This window comes from Cervus canadensis, chromosome 3 (assembly GCF_019320065.1).
Source record: "Cervus canadensis isolate Bull #8, Minnesota chromosome 3, ASM1932006v1, whole genome shotgun sequence".
In the NCBI taxonomy this organism is placed as follows: domain Eukaryota; kingdom Metazoa; phylum Chordata; class Mammalia; order Artiodactyla; family Cervidae; genus Cervus; species Cervus canadensis.
This window is the reverse complement of record NC_057388.1, coordinates 35,943,694-35,966,174: the sequence shown is the minus strand read 5'-3', so window position 1 is coordinate 35,966,174 and position 22,481 is coordinate 35,943,694. Positions and strand designations below refer to the sequence as shown.

The 22,481-nt window shown below is 36.2% G+C and overlaps 1 protein-coding gene across 9 annotated transcripts in view; it reads right to left on the bottom strand.

The window, feature by feature from the left end:
* Positions 1-22,481, bottom strand: part of CACNA2D1 (calcium voltage-gated channel auxiliary subunit alpha2delta 1) — a 508,655-nt gene that overhangs the window by 316,233 nt on the left and 169,941 nt on the right. The gene's annotated exons all lie outside the window — the stretch shown is intronic.

Sequence of the window (22,481 nt, the reverse complement as noted above, 5' to 3'; positions counted from 1 at the left end):
GATAAACACTTCACACGGGAAAGAACTAACTTGGTTCACGAAACTGTGCATGTGTGGTCAGTTACTTCAGTCGTGTCCAACTCGTTGTGACCCTATGCACTGTAGCCCACCAGGCTTCTCTGTCCAAGGGATTCTGCAGGTAAGAACACTGGAGTGGGTTGCTATGCCTTCCTGGGGGATTGAATCTGCTGCGTCTCTTATATCTCCTGCACTGGCTGGCAGGCTCTTTACAACTAGCACCACCTGGGAAACCCCGCAAAACTGTGGTATAATACAAAACCGTCAATTACTTCTAAGAAATATCACCTTCTGGATCACCATTGTTGGCATAACCTATATAGTAATTTCACTGCAGGCAAAACTTCTTAAAAAGCCAAATGATAAAAAACTTTTGATCACGTAAGAAGAATAAGAGGCCTTAGATGAATTAAATAATTAAGGGGAATGGTGAGAATACATTACGCATCTAGGAATAATCTTGAGAATGGTACCTAAATGTCAATAGCGATGGTGTTTCATGCTAAGCCCTGTCCAACTCTCTGCGACCCCATGGACTGTAGCCTACCAGGCTCCTCTGTTCCATAACCAATGGTTAAGTGTCTCCCTCAAAAGGTAATGCACGGAAAAGATTTTCTTTATAAATTTCCTTCTTTCTTTATTGAACTACTACTGATCAACTAATTGGCTAGCTTAATTATTAAGTCAGTTAACTAAGTACTTTTATTTTTGAAGTAAGTGAATACATTCAGTCAAGTTATGGAAGCATTCTGGTTTCAGGATTCCTAAGACTCATGGTTCAGCCATCCAATGAGTATATGCGTCTGTGTATATCGATTAAAATTTGACTGTCAAATTTTGATCTTTCCAAGTTGTGAGTTGCTTCAATTCCGGCTTCCAAGTTCTGATAAGAATATATAAAAATATATTCTATATCTCCCATAATTCACTTTGTGTGCTTTCTAATATATTTTGCTACCAATCACATTAAATTGAGTCACGAGAAATACCAATTATGGAGAGCATGTAATCATTATATGCACTTATAGATGCAGGGAAATAAAGACGTATACTACTATTTTATACATCAAAAAGAGAATAAAGATTAGTGGTACAGAATTATGAGAACTGCTTTAAAAGTACATTTGAATCTTTCAGAGTGACTTTATTGTCCTATTTAAAAAACTTTAATTAGTTATAACCTACGATGAAGACCCTTAATCAACCATCCATTAAAAGCTGTTACGATAATACTGTGACAAAAGACAAGCACAAAGAACTGTAGTAATCTGAATCTGTAAGTCACTTAAAATTTGAAGCAGAAAAACTTAAATAAGATATATTTCATAAAAAAAACATGACTTAGTACATGCTCTGATTACCATCATTGGTAATAATATATATTAATATATTAGAAGTTTCAAAAATATAAAAATCTTACCCATAATAAGTTCAGATAATTGATTAGGGATGATGAAAACAATGAAGTAGGAGCAACAAATCTAACTTGAATTATTACAATTTGGAAGTGTTTTGTCAGTATTTTCCCATACTAACCAGATAGATTATAGTAGATTGTTATTTGTACTTGTGTTAACCTTTAATACTTTTCATTACAAAGAAAAATAAAAATTCAGTGAGTTTCAGTCCAAAAAATAGTTCGTTCTCTCCTTTAATGAAACTCAGTACGGTATCTTACATATGGCATTTTAGTTGAGCAGATCAGCTCCAGTCAGCTCTGCTCCTCGAAGGGACTGGCATAGAATACGAGACAGGATTCTGGCCCCAAGCCCACAGCAGTCTATATTTTACCACCAATCATATATATTACCCCTGTCTTGACACTGAAAACACACACTCTGTGCCAGTCATCTATTTTCAGGGAAAACGCATATGCATCTTGGGATAATTTCCATTTACAACTGGCAATGCAATCCAAAGAATTAAATCACATTCCTTGTTTGATTCAAAGCCAATGTAGTGATGCCTAAAATCTAAATACAGGCACTGAGTTGCAACAATATCACAATAAAGAAATGAAGGAATTAATGAGAGCAGAAATTCTATACTCCAGGACTATGTAAACCCTAAAATAAGAAGTAAGAATAGAATAACCTAAATACGTCCTTCTTCCTTTATGGTGTTATTAATATAAGATGCTCTCTTTGATGAAACTTAGTTGTGAGATATGGTAATTGCTAGTAACTTAGATGAATTCTTACATTTAACAGAATATACTGGTCTGTGAAATCTAAAAATCTGGAAAGCTCTGGTAAAATCTGGCTATAAAGGAAAGAAGAAATATTTTAATTAAAAGGAACATTAACTTTAATAATATGTTTTGTTTGTAGATTTATCTTAAAAAGATGGGAGAGATTAGAACAGGTATAAACTTGTAAGCTCTGAGCCAAGAGACAGCAAAATGGAAGACACTGACAATAAAATAGGAACACAGACTGTGCAGGGAAACCCCAGTTTTGGGAGAGATGGGAAGAAAATGGTTTTAAAAACCGGCCATGACATTAACTTCTGACAGAGGAAAGGACATGTTTCTGGCTTGAAGTGAAACAGCTACAGGTGGAGATAAAGTCTGAAGATATTAGAGCTGAAAGAAGAAGGAAGTCTGACCTCTCACAACTAAAGGAAATCAAGTATTCTCCATTCTGAAATGTATATACTCACAATGACTTGTCCCCCTCTCCAATTCCCTTAGAGATTACAGTTCTGTAGTCAGATTGACTTACTCCTTTCTCCTTATGAAGAAAGAGGAAAAACAGTGCTTCTGTGAGTTTCATCCAAGATTTCCTGGTCAATCTGAAAACATATAAGTCTAGTACAGCTTACACCAGCCTTATGCAAACTTTACTGAGTCGGTAGGACTTACAGAACTAAGGGTCCCAAATCACATCCTCTAGTAGTCAAACAATGAATTTCTAGTTTAAAATCTGGAGTGTCACTCAAAACAGTTTCAGATGACAAGATAAAATGTAACACTGAGAAAGCTCCATTGCAGGTGTTTAAATATTAATCACATCACTCTCTTCCAAACACACTGTTCTCTTTTCACTATATATTGAATCATTCATCTGAACCAACAGAGGAACACACAAGCCAACATTTTTTAAAGTGTTTCCTGCTTATTAGAAGAAAACTATAACTACTCAAACTATAAAATCCTATATCTTATTCCTGAATAAACACTAGTATAGATATAGATAGAAAGGTAGATGATTATGCAGATATCCATATAGGCAGATATAGATGGATGATTAGACAAACAGACAGACTGACATGCTTGGTATTTTAAGCTCTTTGAGGATTGTGTCATCTTCCATTCAAGAAAGGACCATTATGTCTGGCCTCAACGCAAAAGTTTAGGTGGTAATAAGGTTAAAATACAAAATGTACTTTTAATTTTATTTTAAATTATAGATATATCAGTGTACTTTTATAAACACGTTTGTAACATTCATGTAAGCAATCTAAAGCTTTAATGTGAACCTCTGCAATTTTCTGTGATATACATTTGAGTTATTTAGGCCATCAACTTAAATTTGAATACAAATTATTCAGTCATCGACCTTAACTTAAGGCCCCTTTTGCTACTTACTATCACAGCCTCCCAATCCTGTTGGGGCAGTTATCAGTGTCCCTCCTTTATAAATGAGAACAATTAGGAATTGAAATGGCAGAACACTCTACAGATTTTGAGGTTCCAAAGAATCTCTGGAATATATATTGTTATTACATACATATCACATAATATATATAAAAGTGAAGTCACTCAGTCGTGCCCAACTCTTTACAAGCCCATGGACTGTAGCCTACCTTCTCCATCCATGGGATTTTCTAGGCAAGAGTATCAGAATGGGTTGCCATTTCCTTCTCCAGGGGATCTTCCCGACCCAGGGATTGAACCTGGGTCTCCCACATTGCAAGCAGATGCGTTACTCTTCTGAGCCACCAGGGACTCTTATAATTAATAGTAATAATATTAATATATTATATATTATTATTACCATTATTATTATGATGATATTCTCTGGAATATATATATATATATAGTCAAATGGCTAGTGAATATAATTTGAATAACAATTTATAGAATTTTAGAGACTTTTTACAACATAAGAAATACAACAAGTCCTTTCCCATAAATGTCTACTGGAAGATAACATATTGGTAGCAGAACATCTCTGAGAATCATTCAGCTGATAAATTTAGCTCCAAGAAAGCAGGTCTAGAGTTGTGTTGTTTGGTTTGATCAGCAGTTAAGGGATAAAAGATAATGAGAGCTCTTTGATTAAATACTTATTAAGTACACGTTAATTCAGTCCTAAATGCCAAAGGGGTTAAAAAGTAAATAGACACAATCGCAACTATCCAGCAATACTGATATTGGAAGGATAAAGAACTGAAAAACTAGAACTGCCTTGGGTCACAAGCTCATGCAGGTGGGAAGTGAGGACCAGGGATCTGCACAAAGCCCCTTCTCTCCACATACTGCAGTGGTTATGAGCCTAGACTCTGCAGGGACTTCCCTGGGGGTCCAGTGGTTGAGTCTGCACTTTCACTGCAGAGGGAATGGGTTCAGTTCCTGGTCAGGGAATTAAGATTCTGCATGTCATGGAGTGTGGCCAAAAAAAAAAAAAAGCCTACACTCTGAAGTTCTGTTCACTGGTTTGACTGCTAACTGAACCACTTATTAGCTTTGTGACCTTGAGCTACTTTCTTAACCACTCCCTACTTTGCTTTTTGGCACAAAAAAATACATATATAGATACATTCACCCCGTAATAGCCATATAATATCACGACACTATATTACATATATATATATGATATCATTTGAATATATATGAAATGCTAGACTAAACAAACAAATAAATCTCTGAAATATAGGATCCTAATCCCAGGGTTTAGTGAGTCTATGAAGATAAATAAAGTATGTCCAAAATTTACTGGATCATGGTCCCATTTTTCTAGAATCTCTCTAAACCTGGGTGCTCTGGAACATGTTTTGGCAAACACTGCATTGTGTAATTACCATTCCTCTCCTTAGCAGCAAGTATGGCTCTAAGAACTTCATTATCTGTAAACTTCTCAGACTAATCTTTTTTCTTTTTTCTCATATGACCAGTGTGACTGAGGCCACTGCATCAATTTCCTTTTACAAGTGCTACACTACTGGTTCTTAATTTTTAATCTCCAGATTCTAATTTATGCTTTAAGCAAAAAATAAAGTATGCCCAGGATTTTAAAAAAAGAAGGTATTTCCATTCTAATAACCCTCCCTTAGGCTGATGAAGTCTCCTTTCTGGTACCAATTATGGAATAAGGACTAGTGAAAGGAACACTCATCTAAGCATTTTTGAAAAAACATCAAAAAGGTAGCCTCTCTACGTGTATGTAAGGATAGTATTCTACATAATCATTTCTAATAAAAAAAATCATCTTATCACAGAGATGATAAACATCTGTATAAGGAAGAAAGGACATTAGAAACAGAAACAATAGTTCATTGTAAGTTAAAAACTGAGACAAATGGTATTTCGGTGTTGGTTAAGCTCAGGGTCTTACTGGTACTTTTCTTAACAATGACCTTTGTACTCGTAAATTAAACTTTATTTGTTGAATACTTATTTGGAGGTAATGTCAATTCCAAGTGCTAGTGAGGAAGGTGACCAACCTATCCTTCCCATGCAACGTTTCTATGCTAGGAAAAAGTAATAAGCTTTTTATATTATATTGTTGCTGTGCTACTATTATTTTATCATGTAACTCACTGAACTACAAGTAAAAATCTGCTGAAGATGATTCAAAACCTTACATAAAAGAAAGAACACAAGGAGAGAGACAGGGATTTGTTCCTCTTACATACATATACCAACATGTTGCAGAAAGCATCATGCTTTGGTCATCTGGCTCCAGACAAACAGCCTAAGCTTAAATGATTAAACCTGGATGCTATTATTTTTAAAACATTGCTACCAAGTTTTTTTTTAAAAAGCCTAGTATTTTTCCTTTAAAAAAGAAACAACAACAAAAAAAAAGAGATTGATCTTATCCACAGAATTAACTCTGAAATTACAAATGAATATGACTGAAAAAATATCACATAACAGTGATTATCTTAATAGAGCATTAAAAAATTCTGCTTAGAGATGTCTTACAAGAGACATTAAAAATGAAATTAAACATATGAATATATTTAATGTTCTTTCAGTTTTAATGCTATTAGAACTAAATTGTTGTGGGTCATTTCTCATGAACAAGAATAAAACCAGGAAAGCAAAGGTATATTTAATTTTCCTCGTAATAGTATAAATAAATCTACACGGGTATGGTAAACAAAATAGAGGCTTGCTTCAAACTCTGCAAATGAAACATATCACAATATGCTGCTTTTCCCCCATGACTAGGATAAAGTTATAAAGAAGCACATCATATGGGAAATTTTTTCTGTTAATTTGGAGAATATTCTAGTTTGACGTTATTATGTAGGCTCTCACTGTTTTCAAAAATTGTATTAGGCCCATAAACTCATTCTAATTGGCAGATTTTAAAAAATGATGTTTACGTTTACAGATCCTAATGCTTTTGAGAAAACAGACACCCATTTCCATTTCTTTGCTTCTCAACATGTCGCACTGGTGACAGATGTTTCTGGACTGTTTCAATGTCCCTAACCAAATATAAAATGCGCACTTAATGATACCCATGTGTGTGCATTTATACTTCCAGTCATATCTTTATATTTACAAAAAACCTCTTCCCCTTGGTAATTATATTTCTATTCAATATTAATGAGTGACTGGTCAAGAAATGTCTTGTATTTATATACGCACACACAAAACATGTTTTTGCACATTAAGATGATTATAGATACACACTTAGGTTTGCTTCAGTGGTAACAGTCACACTGTTCTGTTTTTCTATTTTAAAAGCTTCAACCTCAAATGCTGATTTTCAAGGCATACAGTATCATTTACTGTGAGAGAGTAAAAGAAATACAGCTTAGTGTCAGCTCTGCTGTCTTTGACTAATCTGCAAGCCACCCACTTTAATGGCTCTTCATAAATAATTCAAATTTTAATTATGCTGCCAGCCTCTGACCTGAAGAGAAATGAAAAAAGTAAAGGAAAAGAATGGACAAGGGAAAGCATATCAGTTGAATCAAATTTTGCATCCAGTTTATGACTTGATGTCTCAAAGCTCCACTTTATTACTCAAGATGCACCTGCTTACTCACCTAAGATGTTTTAAAATAAAATTAGTGTGATGCAAGACACAACATTAATGGAATAACTCACTCTAAAAAGAGGCATTTTTGCTCTTCTTTTAAGGAGCTTTCTATCTATCACGTGTGTGCACGTACGTGTGTGTATAGACACACACACAGATCCAAACACATACCTATATTACAGCAGCCTCGCCCAATTAGGTCTCTCCTCTGTGTCTAATTTCAATCTCTCTCTTCTGTCCTGAAAATCCAGTGAGGTTCACTGTATTACCAGGCATGTTCCTATCACTGCAGTGACACATCTGATCTCTGTTTTATTAAAAAAAAGGGACATATAAGACTTCTCCCAAACCTAGGTCTTACAAGTTATTGTTAGAGGGACTGCTGCCAAATTAATGGCTGGCTGAACAGACTTAGGAAAATCTAACTACATCTGTCGTGTGGAAAGCTGGCCAAGGTAGATCTGACAGGCAATACAAGGCTGAATGATCTCCTCCCACCTAAAAACATCTTTTAATTGCATCAGGTCTCTCAATACACAGTTGAGCATCTGCTCATTAGAAGCAAAGCACTATTTCTTGAATTGAAATGCTAAATTTCACTGCATCATTTTTTTTCTAAATATTGCCTTACATTTTTCCTAAAGCGATGCAGACCCAGTCGTATTTAATCTAAGATCTCTGGGGCCAAACCTAACCCATACATATTAATGATTAATTTTTTTCATTTTTTGATGCCTGTAGAGTTTTCATCCCTTTATTTAACAATGAATACATTTGGATTTCATTCAACAATATCCCCAAATCCCATTTGCAATAGGTTATTTTCGCTTATTTTTCAATGTACAGATATAAATCTAGAAATTTAATCTGCCTTGAGTTCCTTTTCTTCTCTGAATATCTCCCTGTTACTGTAAGCCCTTATGAAAGATTTAGAAAAGTCTTTTGGGCTCCATGTAAGAGTATAATATAGCTAGTCTCAAGAGTAAATTTCTCTTAAAACTGCATCTCATACTTCAACAACATGCCATTATTGGCAGCCCATTTTCCATTTTTTATAAATTAAATTTTTGATTTTTCAATCATTCTCCTCTTTATTTCCTTCTCCATTATCCAGGATCTGATTCTGAGAAATGAGAGACAATACAGAATCTTATATTTTTGGTTAGCTATTTTTTAATAGTTCTAGCTCTGTCTATATGATGTTAAAAAATCAGATGGAAGTATATTCTACCTCATTAAGCCATCTATTAGATCTATGTGGTACTATATTTATTTGTGTGTGTGCATCTAATGCACTGGGTTTTTTATGAAATTACATAGAGACAGTCTTACCGTAGCCATTCAATTACCTTTAAAAGGCCACAAAAGTAGTTCCATTCAATAAGCCAATTTCAAAAATGAGAGAGAAATTGCCTGGCCTTTAGATAATAATGAGGTACATCTCCTTTGCCTACGTGAAATCCAAGGTTTGATTTAAGATTTATAAGTGCAAGGTGCTACTAGTTATCAGCAGACAGACTCCTTCACTGGTCACTGGTGTTAAAAATACACATGTACTTCCACTGATTTAAGTAAATATGGTGGTGGTGGTGATTGAGTTGCTAAGTCGTGTTCAACTCTTGTGACCCCTTCGACTATAGCCCACCAGGTTCCTCTGTCTATGGGGTTTCCCAGGCAAAAAAACTGGAGTGGATTGCCATTAATTATATGCTTCTCCAAATACTCTTGTTAGTTTAGAAGAACATACAGTGATAATGGATCTGAGTTTATTCTCATCTGCAGCTAAAATATAACAAATCATAACAGTTGTAGAAATCAACTCATAAGTACTATCTTATAAAATCCCAAATATAGTAGGTCAGTGCTTGAAGCTTTCCATCACTGTCTATTGGTAGAAAAGGTCTTTGACTAATTCTTAACAGAAATATATTTGACCTTTTTCCTTGTCTAGATAAACTGTAAAGAGAACTATACTATCCTAAAAAGAACCTATCCAGGATATTCAATTTGTTCTATATCTACATTTCAATCACAGGACAAACTATTTCTGAAATATATTTTCATCTACCAGATTCATCAACTAGCTGCTTCCAATGAATGTATACAGAATCTGGCTACCTTTAAAATCAATAAATTAATTTAGACTCAAATAGATTCAAGGTAAATATCAAAATCCCAAAAGGTCCCTATTAAAAATATTTAAAATATACATGGAGAAAAAGGATATATCAGTATTTGGACTTGCATTTCTCTTGGAGAGAACAAGCACTTTCATATGTTACTAGTGTGGGAGTGTATGGGAGAGGCAGTGTGTAATGACTTTTCTTTTACATTGCTTTTCTTTGGGTTGTTAATTTTTTGCTTATTGATATGTAGAAAGTATAACTTTTTGATATGCTCACGATACAGTCCCTAAGTGTCACATTTCTTTATGGCCCAGCACCAATTGGTATTATATATCAAAATCAAGAAAATATCTCAGAATAATTTGTTTGCTAACAATTCATCTTAAGATATTCAATTATAGCACCTAAACATGTACTGTGGTCTTACTGTGACATTGTTGGCACTCTTCTGTTTCTCCCAATAGTCTGTAAGTTCCTTGACTACAGGTACTAAATCACATTCTTGGTAATAACCACTGGCTCACTGTTTTCCTGAAAAGCAACACAACATGTGATTTTCCTACAGATTTGACAAAAGTAAAGATTTTAAAGTTAACAGGAGGTGGGATAAATTGGGAGTTTACAAATGACTTGTTCACACACCTATATTTAAAACAGATAACTAACAAGGACCTACTGTATAGCACAGGAAACTCTGCTCAATGCTCTATAACCTAACTGAGAAAAGATTCTGAAAAACAATAGATCCATGTACTTGGATAACAGAATAACTTTTTTGTACACCTGATATTAAGAAAACATTGTTGATAAGATATTCTCCAGTATAAAACAAACATTTAAGAAACAATAAAACCAACTTCTTTATATATATATATATATAGAATCTACAAGCTACCTATCTGGAAAAGAGAAAAATCAATAAATTATTAAGTAAAAACTCTTTTACTACTTGTGGAAAATTAAGTCACCTCAATGTTTTATATAAGCAGGGGGAAAAATCTAGTTTTGGCATCAAGTTATGTTTCCAGTGTTGTTGTTTTTTTGTTTTAATTTTAGTTAGTTAGTTAATGAAAGTCATTCAGTGGTGTCTGACTCTTTGCGACTCCATGGATCATACAGTCCATGGAATTCTCTAGGCCAGAACACTGGAGTGGGCAAGCTTTCCCTTCTTCAGGAGACTTCCCAAACCAGTGATCGAACCCAGGTCTCCCGTATTGAAGGCAGATTCTTTACCAGCTAAGCCACCATGGAAGCTTTTTTAATTTTAGTAAAACATAAATGGAGAAAGATTGAAATTGATCAAAAGATATAAATTGCTATAATTACACCAAAGTTAAAATTGTCTTGTAAAAAAATTTCATCACAGATTGCTAAGATTTAATGTTTCAGATATAATTTCTATAAATGTTCAATAAGTACTTTAGTTGAAAGCATTCATAAAATATAATAAATATGAAATCAACTTCAAATGGTTCTATCACAAAAACAGATGAAACAACCAATGATCTACTGATAATACAGAGAGAACCTGAGGCATACTGTTTGGGGTTTGTTTAATCACAACCATGTATGGATGTCACCCAGTTATTCACTCACTCTCCCTCCAAACAAACATGGTTCATCCTGATTTTTCTACACTCCACCCTATTTTTTAACCAAAACCAGAAATACCCAAAAATAAGAGTTACTGGCTAGTCATGTGAACCATGTTTGGACAAAAAATTGAAAAACCAGGTTTGCCACAAGGAGCAAGGTGTCTTGCACAGTTTAAAGGATGAAAAGCAAACATGAGCTTTAGAGAAAGGGGGAATGAAAAGAGGACTGGAGAGACCCCTAAGCCAAAAAGTAAGAGGATAAAATAAGGAGAGTGAACAGAACACTATGACAAGGAATCTTTCCAAGACGGTAAATCTGAAGAGTTTGCTAAACACCTTAGAACAGGAAAAAAACAAGAAGAGGGTGTCAGGAAGCTTCAATCCAGAGTTTCTGATGTGTAAGAGAAAGTGAAGGAGGAGAGTGAAAAAGTTGGCTTAAAGCTCAACATTCAGAAAACTAAGATAATGGCATCTGGTCCCATCACTTCATGGGAAATAGATGGGGAAACAGTGGAAACAGTGTTAGACTTTTATTTTTTTGGGCTCCAAGATCACTGCAGATGGTGATTGCAGCCATGAAATTAAAAGACGCTTGTTCCTTGGAAGAAAAGTTATGACCAATCTAGAGAGCATATTTAAAAGCAAAGACATTACTTTGCCAACAAAGGTCCGTCTAGTCAAGGCTATGGTTTTTCCAGTGGTCAATTATGGATGTGAGAGTTGGATGGTGAAGAAAGCTGAGCACTGAATAATTGATGCTTTTGAACTGTGGTATTGGAGAAGACTCTTGAGAGTCCCTTGGACTGCAAGAAGATCCAACCAGTTCATCCTAAAGGAAATCAGTCCTGGGTGTTCATTGAAAGGACTGATGTTGAAGCTGAAACTTTGGCCACCTCATGCGAAGAGTTGACTCATTGGAAAAGACCCTGATGCTGGGAGGGATTGGGGGCAGGAGGAGAAGGGGACAACAGAGGATGAGATGGCTGGATGACATCACCGACTTGATGCACATGGATTTGGGCAGACTCCGGGAGTTGGTGATGGTCAGGGAGGCCTGGGGTGCTGCGATTCACGGGGTCGCAAAGAGTTGGACACGACTGAGCGACTGAACTGAACTGAACTGAACTGAACTGAAGAGAGGAATTTAAAAAGACGATGTTTCCTCAGGCCAGAATTACAGCACAAGATGAACCAGCATGAAAAACTGCCACAAAGTTTAAGTAGTCTGAGACAGAAAGTGGATAGCCCCTGTACACTCTCCCAACTGAAAAAGACCAGCATCCACCTGATTATCAGAAACATAAATATCTTTTTCTCAAAGGTCACATTCAGAGACTCATCATGAAGTACATATTCTTCTCTTTCATCTCACACCACCAAGTGCAGTCATTCAGTCCTGTTCAACTCTTTGTAACCGCAAGGACTGTAACCCGCCAGGCTCCTCTGTCCATGGGATTCTGCAGGCAAAAATACTGGAATGGATTGCCATTTTCTTCTCCAAGGGATCTTCCCGACCCAGGGATCAAACCTGGGTCTCCAGCATTGCAGGCAGATTCTAACATCTGAGCCACAAGGGAGGCCTTCTACATTTGCATTAGAACAGTTCTCTTTCAAGATGTCTTCACTTTCTAGGATTTCTATAGCACTGGTCTTCCCCAATCTGATTTTGAAATCCTCCAGCCCATACAGTGCTAAAGCTGCCAACATGAATTTAAAATAATATCAATACTTATTTTCTTTATTAGTCATGAGAGGACTACCTTCACTAAAACAACAGCAAGCATGGATTTAAGCCTATAATTCTCATAATGCTTTAAAATGGACATTTTCTGCATCTTACTGGTTCAGTCATAAAATTCAAGTCTAGACGTGTCCACTTACAAGTGTAGAGGTTTCCCAGGGCACAGGCCATACAAGCCCCATTGCTTATCTAGCTTCTATGGGCTTTCCTCATAGCTCATTTGGTAAAGAATCTGCCTGCAATGCAGGAGACCCCAGTTTGATTCCTGCATCGGGAAGATCCACTGGAGAAGGGATAGGCTACCCACTCCAATTTTCTTGGGCTTCCCTTGTGGCTCAGCTGGTAAAGAATGTGCCTGCAATGCAGAAGACCTGGGTTCAATCCCTGGGTTGGGAAGATCCCCTGGAGGATGGAAAGGCTACCCACTCCAGTATTCTGGCCTGGAGAAACCCAATAGTCCATGGGTCACACAGAGTTGGACACGACTGAGCGACTTTCCCTTCACTTCACGGACTTCTCTGGTCTCAATCTCATCATTTCCTTTATGCACAATAACCTTGTTGTGTACCATCTGAAATTCTCTTAAGCTTTCTCTCCACCTCAGGAGTCTGAGAATTGTCCACCTGCTTCTACAGTATTGTTAGTCTAATGGATAAACAACAAGGTCCTACTGTATAGCAATGAGAACTATACTCAATAATTCTGGCAATAAAACATAGTGAGAAAGAATATAAAAAAGAATACATATATATGTATGTGTGTATATATATATATATATATATATATATATATATATATAAATGTGTGTGTGTGTTTAACGGAACCACTTCACTGTACAGCAGAAATTAATAAAACATTGTAAATCAACTATAATTTTAAAAAATTTCTTTTTGTCTACTTGACAGTCTTCCTCTAACGGACTGTAAGTTCCATAAGACAAAGATATCATCTTTAAATTGTATATCCTTAGTTCCCAGCTCAACTCAATGTCTAGAACATAAGAGGTAGTTACTAAAAATTTTCTGAGGAAATAAATGACTGAGGCCTAACAGATATCAGGAAGAAAGTGGCAGGAAAGAACTAACCTCTTGATTTACATTCTCCATTCTTTCCAGCTCACAGCCTTAAACTGGGACTTCTAAGAGACATAAAAAGTACGCAAGCCAGACTCTATTGCTTTATGTTGTTATACAATTGTAACTGTTGTTCTGTCTCTCTGGTTTCCATATCTTGAATTAAAGATCCATCATTGGGCTTCCGCTAATTAAGTTCTTAACCAGTTCTCTTTAGCTATTTCTAACTTTCCCAATTATTTCCTACTTTTTCAGGCTTTATTCACATATATCTATGCTCCTTTGAGTCAAGAGCTATCCTCCCCTGCCCCCATGCCTGAGGTAACCACCATTCTAACCTCTGTTACTACAGATTAGTTTTGCTTGTTCTTGAACTTCACATATATCAAATTATGTAGTATGTAGTCTTTTTTTTTTGTCTGGTTTCTGGGTTCTTATCTATTTTGGGTATCTTATCTTTTTGTCTGGTTCTGGGAGATTTGTAACTGCTATTGTATGTTAACAGTCCTTCTTTCTTTTTATTTCTGTGTAACATTCCAAAGTATGAATTCACTAAAGTTTATCCAAAAATGTCTTTTGTTGAAGGACATTTGAGTTTTCAGACAAAAACTATCATGAATAATTTTACATGACTATTGGTAGACACACGCACTCACTTCTCCTGGGTATATTCTAAGAATTGGCTGGGTCATAGGGTTCAGTTCAGTCACTCAGTCATGTCCAACCCTTTGCAACACCATGGACTGCAGCACACCAGGCTTCCTTATCCATCACCAATTCCTGGAGCTTGCTCAAACTCATGTTCATTAAGTCGGTGATGCCATCCAGCCATCTCATCCTCTGTCGTCCCCTTCTCCTCCTGACTTTAATCTTTCCCAACATCAGAGTCCTTATCAATGAGTTGGCTCTTTGCATCAGGTGGCCGAAGTATTGGATTTTCAGCTTTAGCATCAATCCTTCCAATGAATATTCAGGACTGATTTACTAGGGTGAGATACTCTCAAAAAATTTTCCACAAAGTTTGCTGCAAAAATGGGTATCCTTACATCTAATGTATTTACATTCCATAAATTGGCATGGTGAGTCTTTTAAAAATCTTTGGCATAGTGAGCCTTTTAAAAATTTTGACATAATGAAACTTTAAAAAAATTTTGGCCATTCTGGTGAACTTGAAAAAACAGACTTCCTTACTGTCTCCATTACTCGACTCCCTCTAACTACTTCTTTAGGTCTCACTCATGTTTCTACTTGTTTCCTTATGTTCTCTGCCTAATTACTCTAATATCTACAATTTGTAGCTCAACTGTATTTTTTTTTTCATAACCACCTACTTAAGCTGAATTTCTTACTTAACTGCAAACTCCTCCCCTCACTGTACTGGACATGTTAATTTCTTCATTCCTATGCAACTCTGGCTCTATTCCTTACTTTCATTTTATAAATATCGTATTTTCACTACAGATTCAACCTTCTGCTCTTGCTTTTCATGTCAACTGTCACCATATGAAACTACATCTTTGTTATCATCCTTTCTCTTAGAAGTGTCAATCCTCTAACTTCACTGGCTGTTAACCAGCTACAGCAAGAGACTACCATCACCTCAAATTCACTCTGTAGGAAAGTAAAGCCACTGCTTTCTCTAGAACCTAGCTTCCCATCTCGAGTTTCCTCTTACTACTCAAAAAAATGCCATTATTCACCCAATCATTCAATCTCAAAATACTGAGTCATTTATTTTTGCTCTTGTTTCTTCCCTATAATGTAGTCTATGAATTATCTTGATTCTCTCTCAAATTTTATTTCCATTCTTTATCCCATAAAATATACTTATCCCATTAAAATGGAGATTTTAACTCTGACTTTATATATCTTCTTCCATCCTTAAATTAATACATTCCAATTGGCCAGATTTCACACAAGCTTGCTAGTTTTCAATCTGCTGATTTTGGTCCTCAGGCAATCACCACTATCACCACCACTAAGAAAGCAATAGCTAACTAATATTACAGGCATGCTGTGGATATAAAGCTCATTTATTATCCATATTTGGAAGCTGAGCAATACTGAAGTTTAGAAAGAGAGTTATTAATTAGAGCCAAAGAGATAAAAAGTTTTCAGAATAAAGTAACTGGCTAGTCAGGAATGCAGTTAATTACAGTATAAAACTCTAAATCATTTTCTTCTTTCCTGACTATCTTAACCTATTTGAAATAAATAGAATTTATAATCCTAGATAGTAGATACAGACTAACAATTTAAACAGTACACACAAACACAAATTATGAATTTATACAAGTCAAAACTCATGTAAGCAGAAATCCAAATAATGAATTTATGAATCAAAATGTACGACAGAATTTTTCCCCTAATACAATCTCTAAATGATAGGTATTCTAAACAATATGAATATAACCTAACTTGTAGCATTCCAAACATTTAAAAATAAACAATTTTGACAGCATGGGAATTGGAATATATGGTAAGCATGTAAAATAGCCCTTAATGAGTAAAATTTGTACTGCAGACAGGGAGATGGTAGCATTGGTTGTCCACTATTAACTGTAGTAATACTGTCAATGTCCTATAATATGCCAGTGAGAAAATGGTAAAATCTACTGAGCAGCCTTAAAAAATGTTTACAAATTCTTTGGTAGTCCCTTCTTCAAGTGCTGAGGCATGACCTAGTGACAACATCTAATACATAGAGAAAATAATTCATCTAGTGAAGAAAAGAATAAGGCAATGTCACATTGTGAGTGCTCTTCTAGAATACCATATTCATCCAACCCTTGACTGCCTGTCTGAACTCTTCTTTGTAACTCTCACACTTGTTCATTAAACTCCAGTCATCCTGGCCCTTCTATCCTGAGACCACGCAGAGCTCCATGGACCTCAGGGCTTTTGCACTTACCACCCCTGCCCTCTTTCTGGAGCAGCACCTTCATTCCTGAGCATGGCTCCTTCTTCCAATGCATTTTCCTCTCACATCAACACAGAGGAGCTTTACTGACTATGACATTCAAAGCATTCTGCCCAGGCAACAAATTAAGAATTATGTCCCTCTGGTTACCAATCTTCAGAACCTTTCTTTTTTTTTTTTTTTTCCCAGAGCACTTTTTACTATAAAAAAAATCTCTTTTTTACTTTCTTGTTTGTTTATGGTCTATCTCGTTTAATTTATAAAATATAAGATTACAGCAGGAAATTTGTCCATCTTGGTAACTGCCATACTCCTAGTCCCTAAAAATATGCCTACCCAATAGCAGCAATTCAAGCAATATTTTCTAATGAATGAGAGCTAGAGTGAACACCTTATTGTCCATCACCTAGTCTTCACACTGTCTCCCCTCTTGGCTTATACGGAGGGACTGTACTCTTCTTCCTTCTTCGTTTCCACTGTTTTAGTTGTTTTACGACAGGACGACCTGGTAAGGGACACGGAACTAGTAAGAGTTCAGGAAAGGTCGAAATGAGACGCCACATGTCCTACCACTTCCCAGAATCTTTCTCATTGGAATCCATCTTGGCAGAGCAACGCATGTTCCACCAGGAAGGATCCTGAGTCAGAATGATTGGCCAGAGACAATCTGGAAACTAATCCCATCGGCATGAAACCCAGGACTGTGAGTCACATAGCTGAGCAATTCTCCTGGGTTCCCTCACCCTACTGGTCTCTGCCTGGGTGTCCCTTCCCAATAAAGTCTCCTGCTTTGTCAGCATATGTGTCTCCTCAGACAATTCATTTCCGAGTGTTAGACAAGAGCCCATTCTCGAGCTCTGGAAGGGGTCCCTCTTCTTGCAACACCTGCATCCATTAGAAAATGACATTAACTTCAGGGAACAGGAAAAACAAGCCAAATGTAATTCTGTGCAAGGACATACATGCTGTGGCTTCTAGCATGTAGCAGTAAAAGTATAAAAGTATACAGAATAAAAATCACTTGTTCATGAACCAATCTCACGTGCAAATGTTAAGTAAGTTTTATATGAAATATATACACTGCTGTACAATGCAAGCTTTTTTCATCAAGCAGCCAGTTGTCTGGTGCTACCAATTAAGTCACAGTTTAATGTATTACTTCATTAAACATGAAAATTTACCCAAGACCTACAAGATCTTTAGCTCTGTCACCTAGTTCCCTGAAAAGACCTGGAAGCAATACCACATTTGAACTGCTTTCCCAAGTAATCAAAATTTCAGTAGCATCCCTACCCCAATTTATAATACTTCTTTAAATTCTGCCCAGCTCAGAGCCGCATATCCAGCAGCATGTGCTCATCATTTAACACTTTCCTTAAACCTCCCTGATCTTCCTAAATAGACGGCACAGCTGTGCCCCCAAGGTGAGGGCGGCACCCCCTATCAGGTTGCTCTCTGATTTCATCAGTTGCCAAAGCAGCTCTATCATTATCTCTGTAAGGGGTCTTTCTGCAGAGAGCCCACAGTTTGTATACGCTTCCCATACACTCTCCAGTGCGACAAATATCATCTAGCTGGTTTTACGCTGTCATTTCCATTGAAACCCTGTAATTACTTTCCACAAGCAACACTTCATCCTGCCAGGCTGATTAAAGGCAATACACACTGCAAGGCAAAGATCAACAGTGCTCAAGAGATGTATCTTGTGAGTGTATATCTTGTAAAGCAACAATGCAATGGCATGCACACACTAAGCACTAAATAATTGTTTGAGAAGATATAACATTCGCCCTTTGACAGACAGTGTAATTACTGATTTTCTGCTGAAACATAATAGATTTTTAAAGAGCAAATTGAGCGGATCATAATGGGCTTTTGAACTGTCACTTATTATATATATTCCACCATAAAGGATATGCTCTTTCAAGGTCTGCACTCACATTATCTCATTTACATCTATACCAATTAAGTAATTGTTTAACTGTTCTAATTTCCTGACAGGCAAACCAATCAAATAAGCAGTTTTACTTTATCATGTTCTTGAAATGAGTTGAGTCTATTTTGCCCAGGCTGATTAAAGTAATCATGGAAACCTGAATGTCAAATTATTTCGACAGAGGCATGTTTAAGATACTTAACTGCAGTAAGCTAAACTTTACAATAAGCTAAACTGCCTCAGTTTACTTATTTGTTTTTGACTGTCTATGTTTAGAGAATGTCTCAAGATATAAATTATGCTGGGAGGCAGTGCCCACAAGTGCAGAAATCAAAAACATATTTTGTCTATTTTCTTTGCCCCTGAGTTTTGACTAACCTCTTTGATTCAGCCAATCTGATGGACGTGCCCTGGATTTTGAATGAGGTTTGTCACCCAGAGAAGCAGGGACACTGACACACTCAGCCTGGCTGTGGCAGCAACATCCAGCTTCAGAGGCAGCAACAGCAGCCCCCGGTGACCCTCGCTGACGGCGGCCGTGTAGGCCATGGTACCCGTGTCTGGGGTGGTGGCAAACGTGTCCTCTTCAGCCTGGCTCTGTATGCAATGTCCTTCTGTGAATTATCCAATATACTCATGCAATAAATATGTCTGCTATTTAAGCCGGCTTGCCATTCTCTGTTACTTGAAACTTAAAAATGTCATGAGGATAACTTTCAAGGAACAGACACTTTGATAGGTTATAGACAGACACCATTTTTTTTAAAAAATCAACTCATTTGACCATTTAGAGCTGATTCAAAGTGCTACTATCTGAGAGCCAACGGTTTTATTGAACAGCATATTCACATTTATCTGCATAGCAGTGTCAGCAGGACTTTATATTTGAACTCTTAACTGCAGCCCCCCTTTTTTATTTTATGCAATGATTGCAGACTGGAAAAGTAATGTTGGGGATACTGGGCAAAGAATCATTAATATGATTACATTAATAGAGTTTGGACAATCATAGGAATTTGACCTAACAAAACTGACCAATCCCTAACGTCAACTGGAGATATGGAACTATTAGTGTGTGTATATACCCATGCATACATACAAACAAAATGTTCAGAATTACCCTTGAAGCTTACATCATAAAAAGGGCCCACCAGGGGTTTCCCTGGTGGTCCAGTAGTTAAGAATCCAACATGCAAGGGACACTGGTTGGATCCCCGGCACAGGAAGACCTCACGTGCCACAGAGCTACTAGCCCGTGTGCCACAGCTACTTAGGCCCTGTGCTCCTCGACAAGAAAAGACACCACGATGAGAAGCCCATACACAGTAACTAGAACAGAGCCCCTGCTCGCTGCAACTAGAGAAAGCCCGTGCAGCAACGGAGACCCACCACAACCAAAAGACAAAATAAATAAATCTTTTTTTTGTTTTAAAGAACATAACAGAAATTTCTATATAGCTTTAGTTCTTTGATAGCAGGGCTTTCCTCTCTCAACATGTATAACTTTCATACACTCTACTTTTAGTAATGTATCACTTACAAACATAGGAGATTGCTGTCAACCTCTTATTATGTTAATACAATTTATAGCACAAATGAAACACAATTTACAAATTTTTTAAAACATCACTGATAGACCTAATATACTGGTCTCAACGAACAAAAATGTACATCTTCCTTACATGAAGAAATTCCCATCTTTGGATGAAGCCAAGTTCCAAAAATGAAACTTTGGTAAAATTTGTTATAAAATGCATGAATTGTCATCTCTCCTTTCTTTCTAGTAAATAATGTAACAATTCAAATAAACATTAATGATAAAGTATAAAATTGTAGTTTAATCTTCACATTTAAAGTTGTCTTAGTTTCATTTGAATAAGCACCCAAAATTTAAATTAACAAAGGCACTGAAGGGAAAATAGGGCATAAGACTTGAAAGGCAAGTATATATAAGTGTCCTATGTGTCAACAGAACACATGAGTGGGTTGTCAGTAATTTTCAAAGGTTTCTGGAAATCTAAGCAAAACCCAGCTGACTTCCTTTCCAACTCTTGACACACTCTAAGGCCTCCAACCAACCCTTAGACACGTGTCCCAGTATTTCCATTTACAGAAACTTTGCAGAAAAATCAGCTCCAAAGTTTTCTTCCCTTTTCATGAAAACTTTGTTGAATCTTCACATTTGAAGAGACAAAAAAAAGAACATTGCTATTAAGGTAATTCCCTTATGACTCATTTACCTATTCCAGGAAGAATCTGCATGTTCAAAAAGGAGCAATAAACTGAATTGTAAGAACAACGAAAAAAAAAAAACTGAATTGTGTATGTTTTGGAAAAAATATATCATTACAGGGCCCTTTGTGCTCCTCTTTTCTATTCTAGGCTGTAACCTGCCCATTTCCAGCAATAAAACAGATTGCCAATGAACAACTATTTCTGAAAAGGGGTGAAAACAAACTATATACTTTGCAGTTCATATACAGGACCTTATTCTCAACCAAAGAGTCATTGTTTCTTAGAAACTAAAATACCTGGCCAATTGTGTTCCCTGTTTCCTCAGAAACGACACAGAGATAAATACCTCTTCTCCAAGTTTATTTTTATCTGAATGTAGACAAATCTACATGAGGTTGAAACTAAACAAACTGCTTAAATAATACCCAATCTCCTCTTCTGAGAGTTGCTATCATCTTAGGCTTCGGGTTTCCATAACCTACTGCTTCTTTAATAGCTCTTTTAAAAACCAATTTGTTCATAGGACTTGGGAACAGTCAGGTTTCCCTGAACAAATAACTATTATATAAAATGCTTATTATCTGTATTTAATTTAAAAAAAAATTAAAATGTTATTAGATTATATCTTATGACAAGAATAAATTTAGTCCAAATAATTTTCATGGGATGTAGTCTCTATTCACAGCCAATAATATCAAAAGTAAATTGTACTTGGATAACTGTAAAAACACAATCAAAATTTCTTGCAATAGTCACACATTTTTTTAATATCTTTTCTTTAAGCACTATGAACAAAGTCACAGTGATTAAAAAAGTAAAACATGACACCTGGCATCCACATACTAAAATGAAACTAAATCCTTAAATTAGAAAAAGGTCAGGAATTAAAGATAAATTAATTTTAAAATAAAATAATGTAACTTATCTTGAATCACAAGTGAAAATAAATGTTACCTACAATTATATTTTTAATTATTAGGTTTTGGCTAATTTCTAATTTAAGGCATTACTCAATATGCAAAATATGGACTAGAGGTTCAGGATTAACAGATGTAAACTATTATATAGATATAATAGATAAGCAACAAGGTCCAGTGTATAGCACAGGGAACTATATTTAATATCATGCAATAAACAATAATGGAAAAGAATATGAAATTATATATATGTATGTATAACTGAATTAATTTTCTATTCAGCAGAAATTAATCAGTTCAGTTCAGTTCAGTTGCTCAGTCGTGTGGGACTTTTTGCGACCCCATGGACTGCAGCACACCAGGCCTCCCCGTCCATCACCAAACACTACAGCTTACTCAAACTCGTGTTTATTGAGTTGCAGATGTCATCCAACAATCTCATCCTCCATCTTCCCCTTCTCCTCCCGCCTTCGATCTTTCCCAGCATCAGTCTTTCCAAATGAGTCAGTTCTTCCCATCAGGTAGCCAAAGTATTGGAGTTTCAGCTTCAGCATCAGTCCTTCCATTGAATATTCAGGACTGATTTCCTTTAGGATGGACTGGTTGGATCTTTTTGCAGTCAAGGGACTCTCAAGAGTCTTCTCCAACACCACAGTTCAAAAGCATCAATTCTGCAGCACTCAGCTTTCTTTATGGT